We start from the raw sequence: 6401 nt of genomic DNA on the forward strand, positions 1-6401 counted from the left end.
GCTCGCAACCTACATACCAGAAGAATAAGCAGGCACCAAAACAAAAGTCGCGAGCATGACATTCATATGCGCGAGCGCGAGAAGCACTCCTGAGAGGCAGAGACTTTTAAAGCAAAAGTCGCAAGCGTGACCTTTAACCTCGCGAGCACGAGTCGTGTTTCCAGGAGACGTAATTGCTGCCTTTTCATCAGAAAAACATGTCTTCCCATGCATGGGTCGGGACTCTTCCCAAGAGAAGTCACCTCAAGCACCTTTTGGCCAACCAATCACCATCATAACCAATATCATTCTCCTCTTCTATAAATAGCAATCAAAGTGAAGGAAGAAGATATTCAGATTCAAATATTAAGATTCTGAAGATTTAGATTGTGTAAAATAGAGAAGTGTCACTACAAAAAAATCGCCGATTTGCGATCGATTTTTGCGACCGACTCAAATCAGTCGCAATTTTGCGACCGATTTGCGACCTATGGACAAACAGTCGCTAATTGTAGCACTAAAAATTTCCGCGAGTTTGTTTTTCAGTTTGCGACTAATGTACTACGGATTTGCGACCGATTTTGCGACCGATTTGCGACTACGTTTTATTCCATCGCAAAATTGCGCGCTTCAAAATTAGGAATAAGTTCTGCGACCGATGTGCGACTGATTTGCGACCGATTATTTGCGACCGACAATTTGAGTTGCAAATCGGTCGCAATTTTATTGCGAAGTAAAACGACGTCGCAGAGTTAAAAATTGCGACTGATATTAATGAAATTAGGGTTGCTTTAAACACCAGACGCCGTCCTTCTTCTTTCTTTTTCTTTCTTTCTCCTCCTCCTCCTCTCCTCTCCTCTGTTCGCAACGCCGCTCCAGCCCTTCCTGATGCCGCTCCAGCCCGCTTGACGTCGCCATCTCCACTCCATTGCAACTCCGGTCACTCCATTGCTATTTGGACACAAGTTGAGGTAAGTTTTGCGATTTTTTTTTTAAATTTTTTTTTTGCCATTTTATGTGTTTTTATTATAATAATTTTTGGTAAGTTTTGTGTGTATTTACGATTAGGAATTCGGTACTGTTGTTATTATTATTATTAAAATATAATATTGTTACTATTATTATTATTATTATTATTATTATTATTATTATTGTGGGTTCTATTTGCCAGCATTTTATGCTTGTCTGCCCAGAAATTGGGGCATTCATTTATTTATTTATTGCTTTTGGACGATTAGGTCTCAAACTGCAGTTCAAACTTCTAATCTCACAGTTTTGGAGACAAATTGAGTATTTAATTTTTAATTGCTGCTGTTTTTCACCTACATGTTTTGATGCTGGAGACTTTCTCTTTACCCTAAAGGAAATAAGAAAGCATCTGAAGAGAAATACATATCTGTATATTTAGAACTATGGAGTCCAAATGCATTCCCTTTACATAAGGAGGGTAATATATGCTTCAGCTTGTTTGTTTCTTTATAATCAAATCCAGGATAAGTATTTGGCTGTTCGAGGTACTGGATTACTAGTTTGGTTTTTATATATAGTTTTTTGTGATTCAACTGTTTATATTAATTTCTTTTATTAATGTTTTTATCCCAATCACATGCTCATTTCAACCTTTTCTTCCTATTGCAGTGGATTTCAACTTGCATCAGCAAAGGCTGCCCAGCATAGGCTAGACCGTGGTGTTTGGACTAGTGTGCGTTTTGGGGACATGAGGCGTGCTTTAGCTGGTATATATATAAAATGAAGTCACATTTATATTTTCTATTTCCTATTCTTCCTTCTTTTCTTTCCTTTTAGTTTATAATTGCATATGAATGAGTTGAAGATGAGACTACGAAAGTTCTCATCTATAACATTCCAATTACAAATATATTAGTGCCACCAACTGAAATTGTGCAAATAAATGCAGTTTCCTTCATGTATATCTTTGATTTTATCTTTTATTAATAATTGTTCTGCAGCAAGAAGGTAGTGATATCGTAGTTGAGGGTCCTCGATGCAGTCTTCATAGTAGAAAGGTGCATATCGCTCCAATTTTTCTCTCCTCTTGTGCTTGTAATTATGTACATTAATCTTGTTCAATATTGAGTTCTAAGTAGGTAAGCTCTGCAAATTTGTTTTTCTAATGCAGCATTTTATTTATATTTAACCCTGACATTATCATTTATATTAATTATTTCACTTCAAGACGTTAATCTGATTATTTCTTCTTCTTTTTTTCCATGTCCTGCAATTCTAATGGTTAACCTTACTTGTCCTGCTCAACCGTCTTTCTACAGGTTTACAGTGACCTGTCTGTTGACTATTTAAAGATGTTCCTGTTGTATGTCCCTGCAACTGTTGTTGCATTAGGCTTGTAAGTCATTTTCTTTTTCTCTTCACTAATCTACAATCCTTTCATTTTATCTGTTTGACAATCTTTGTTGAAGGGGATTCCATCTAAACATTAGAAGTTCACAATTTGTTGATTCTGATAACTTTCATTTTCTTTTTCTTTGTACAGGTTTTTCTTCTTGGATGATTTGACTGGATTTGAAATAACATATCTTCTGGTGGTAAACAGCACTCATTCTTCTTTTTCTTCTTTTGGTTTTATGAAGCAGATTCTGATAAGACAATCATTAGTTAGAGCTTCAATGTAAAGTTTTCTAATTTGTTGAGTTGCAGCTTCCAGAACCATTCAGCTTCATCTTCACATGGTTTGCTGCGGTGCCATTCATAGTCTGGTTAGCTCAGTCTTTCACAAATGCAATTGTAAAAGACTTTTTGATCTTGAAGGTAAAAATCTGCATTTATTTTTCTTCTGATTAAACGATTTCCAACTTGACATACTAAAGAATTACATGATTTTCCAAGGCCCTTGTCCCAACTGCGGTACCGAAAACCTCTCCTTCTTCGGAACCATTCTTTCAGTTTCAAGCGGTGGTGTAACCAACATGGTCAAGTGCTGAAAGTAACATTAATAATATAAATTATAATAATATTATGGGTTTATAATAATATTTATTTTTTTTTATTTTTTTCAACTTTGCGACCGATTTGCGACCGAAAATAAAAATTTTAAATTTACAATTTGCGACCGAATTGCGACAGAATTTTTTGCGATCAATTTGCAACCGATTTATCAGTCGCTAATTTGCGACCGACGAAAAAATCGGTCGCAAAATATTTTGCGACCAGCATTTTTGCGACCGACAAATATCGGTCGCAAATCGGTCTCTAATTGATTTAGCGACCGATTTTTTGGCATTTTGCGACCTATTGGTCGGTCGCAAAATGCCGTTTTTTTTTTAGTGTGTGATAGTAGTATTAAGAAGCAAGTTGACGAGAGTCACTTGTTATTGATTGTGCCAAAAACATCAAGAAGTTCCTCGAGGTGTGACACCCTCCGGAGGCTTGAGTTTGATTACTTCTTTCTCTTGTTTTATAGACTTGTTGTATGTTGTTCTTCATAACTTTTCTATGCAAAGCAACAATTTAAATTGGTATCATTCAATAAAAGTTCCTTAAGTTATCTTTTGATCTTTGTTTAATCAAGGTTGCTAAATTATATTCTCAAAAAGAAATAGTTTAGTAAAGATCAAAGAGTTTTAATTCACTTAGTTGAATTTACATATGCATATTTCACTTATTTTGTCAAAGTTAAATCTGTCTTATTGAAATAATCAAAGAATAAGTACTAGGTTTAATATTTAACAAAATAAGGTATTTATTATAAGTAGAAATACATATAATAGATAGAATAATTCTATACCGAGAGGTTGAATTATATCTTACCATATGTGATTAAAGAATTATTTATTGTATGTTACAAGCTTTGGCACAGAAAGAGAAAATCCTGTGTATGATTAATTATTCTAAGTATATTACTACACACTTATCTATAGAATTAAATAATAATTAGTTTTAGTATAACTAGAAATTAAATCAAATTATTCCATATTTATATTTCTGTAAACATACCATTAAGAATAAAGTAGTAAAGTGGACTTAACCCGTTCCTCGTGGGATCGATCTTTTTATTACTACGTTGCGATCCGTATACTTGCGGGAACTCAAAAGAGACGCAACACATGTTATTCATAACTGCAAACTGTAATCTCTTCAGCATCAGGATAACTTCTCCTTGTGGAGATCTAACAAGACGCCTACTCTGGCTCCTTTACTATAAGCTTTACCATCAACATAGAGCTTCCGTCCTTTCTTTTTTATCAAGTTTAGATGCTCATCGGGAAAACCAATCTCCCATTGCTCATTGCCTTCAACTGGATGTGCTGCTAGAAAGTAGTACACTGCCGTCTCAACACCTGCTTCATCAGCTTGTGCTAACATGGCTCCAATCCCAGCATCTTCCATTATCAAGTACAAAATTAAGGGTTTCCCTGATTTTAGTGGGCATAAAATTGAGGGACTTGACAAATATTCCTTGATTTTATCAAAAGCTATTTGGCAGTGATCGTTCCACTTTTCTGGCTGATCTTTCATTAACAGCTTGAAGATTGGATCACATACTATCAACAACTTTGATACAACCCTACTGATATGTTGAATCTTTCCTAAAAAGCTTCTCACTTGCTTTTCTGTCTTGGGCAACTCCATCTCTTGGATCGCCTTGATCTTGTCTGAATCGATCTCATCTGAATCGATCTCTATTGTTTTGGTCCTATGATGAATCCTAGCACTTTTTCAGAGGTTACCCAGAATACACACTTCTTCGAGTTCAGTCGTAGCTTGTATTTGATTACTCTGTCTATGAACTGCTCGAGGGCTGATGGATGCTCTTCTAGTGTCTCGGTCATGACAATCATGTCATCAATATAAACTTCTAACTCCTTGTGGACCATGTCATGAAATAATGTAGTAGCCATCCTTTGGTTAGTAGCCCCGAAGTTCTTTAAGCCAAATGGCATCCCCAGCAGTAGAAAGTTCTGAACTTTGTCACAAATGCTATCATAACCTTATCTAACAATGCCATGAGAATCTAGTTATACCCTGCAAATCCATCCATAATGGAGTAGCATCCCATCATTGCCACACTGTCTATCAGGATATCAATATGAGGGAGAGGAAAATCATCCCTTAGTGATGCTTTATTCAGATCCCTAATAATCCATACACATTCTGACTCGTCCATCCTACTTGGGAACTTGGACTATATTTGCTAACCATTCTGGATAGTGAACCACTTCTAAAAATCTGACGTCTCTCTACTTAGTCACTTCCTCTTTAATTTCTCATCCCATTCTGGTCTTAAGCTTCTTCTCTTCTGTTTCACTGGCTTGGCTCTAGGATGCAAAGGAATTGTGTTCTCGACTATACACTTGTCTATCCCTAGCATGTCTTTATAGCTCCATGCGAAAGCTAGGTTCTTGATCTAATAATCTGAGATCCATACTCAAAAGATGTGTTTTTGGGATTTCTAGGAGATCCTTAAGGGTTTTTTTATTTAAAGATCAATGAATCACTCCCATGGAACAAAGGGAAACACAAGTTTCCTTTGATTTCTAGGTTGGGTTTTCAAAAATCAATAGTTTCCCTTAGGTGTCTAAAAAACCCTCCCTTAGGCACACCCCTTAATGCCTATTTATAGGCAAATGGAGGTGGGTGGCCCTGTTTTAGGGCTGACATGGCAAAATGCCACCAGTGGGTGTGAATACTCAAATTTTCAGGCTCGAAAAGCATGTTTTTCCGGACTGCAAACTGTCCGGCCGGACCGAAGGCCATTTTGGAAGTTCACCGAAAGTATGCCAATATGGTACTTAAAACGTCCGGAATGTCGCGAGGATCGCGAAACAGGTCCCAGAATATTTTTTTGAGGTCTGGAACTCCCGAAAATGCCTCCGGAGTGAAAGACCCGAGGGTCGCCGCCGTCCACGGCGGCACCGGCCGCCAGCCAGGGCGGCACCTGCCGCCGGCCTCCGGCGGCACCTGCCGCCCGGCCTCCGGCGGCACCTGCCGCCCTAGGCCCGTTTTGGCCTATAAATTGGCCTCTCCCCCTTCATTTTGGGGACACCCGGTCTGTGTTGACGGACGATCTTTCTCCCCCCGCGCTCTTTGCGATTCTTTTACCGTTTTTTGCATTTTAATTTAATTTTTATTATATTTTGTTGTGATATTTGGACACTAAAATCAAATAAATTAAAATTAATTAATATTCCCCAAGCGAGGAGCTTAAATCTGGAATTAAGAAGTGGCCGCCGATTAAATCAGGTATGTAAACAAAACTCTGCCTATTTAATTTCAGCACTTCATGCATATTTCTCTTCTACTCCTAACAATTCTATAAATTGCATAAATGCATTCATGTTATTATTTTAGCAAATAAACTACTTTGAGAAAAAAAAAACATGATTGAGCTTACCGCCCGATTAATTAATAATCGTGGCAGTTAAGCTTAACTCCGACAATATTGG

The 6401-nt window shown here is 37.2% G+C and overlaps 1 long non-coding RNA gene across 1 annotated transcript; it reads left to right on the forward strand.

Annotated features, from left to right (window-relative positions):
- The first annotated feature begins 2009 nt into the window (after window positions 1–2009).
- LOC119370277 (uncharacterized) lies at window positions 2010–2767 on the forward strand. The gene is made up of 3 exons (XR_016321034.1): window positions 2010–2344; window positions 2492–2543; window positions 2656–2767. It is a non-coding gene; the product is annotated as an uncharacterized LOC119370277 (long non-coding RNA).
- The last annotated feature ends 3634 nt before the right edge of the window (window positions 2768–6401 follow it).

This window comes from Jatropha curcas, chromosome 5 (assembly GCF_041381405.1).
Source record: "Jatropha curcas cultivar XTBG-Jc1 chromosome 5, XTBG_Jcur_1.0, whole genome shotgun sequence".
Lineage (NCBI taxonomy): Eukaryota > Viridiplantae > Streptophyta > Magnoliopsida > Malpighiales > Euphorbiaceae > Jatropha > Jatropha curcas.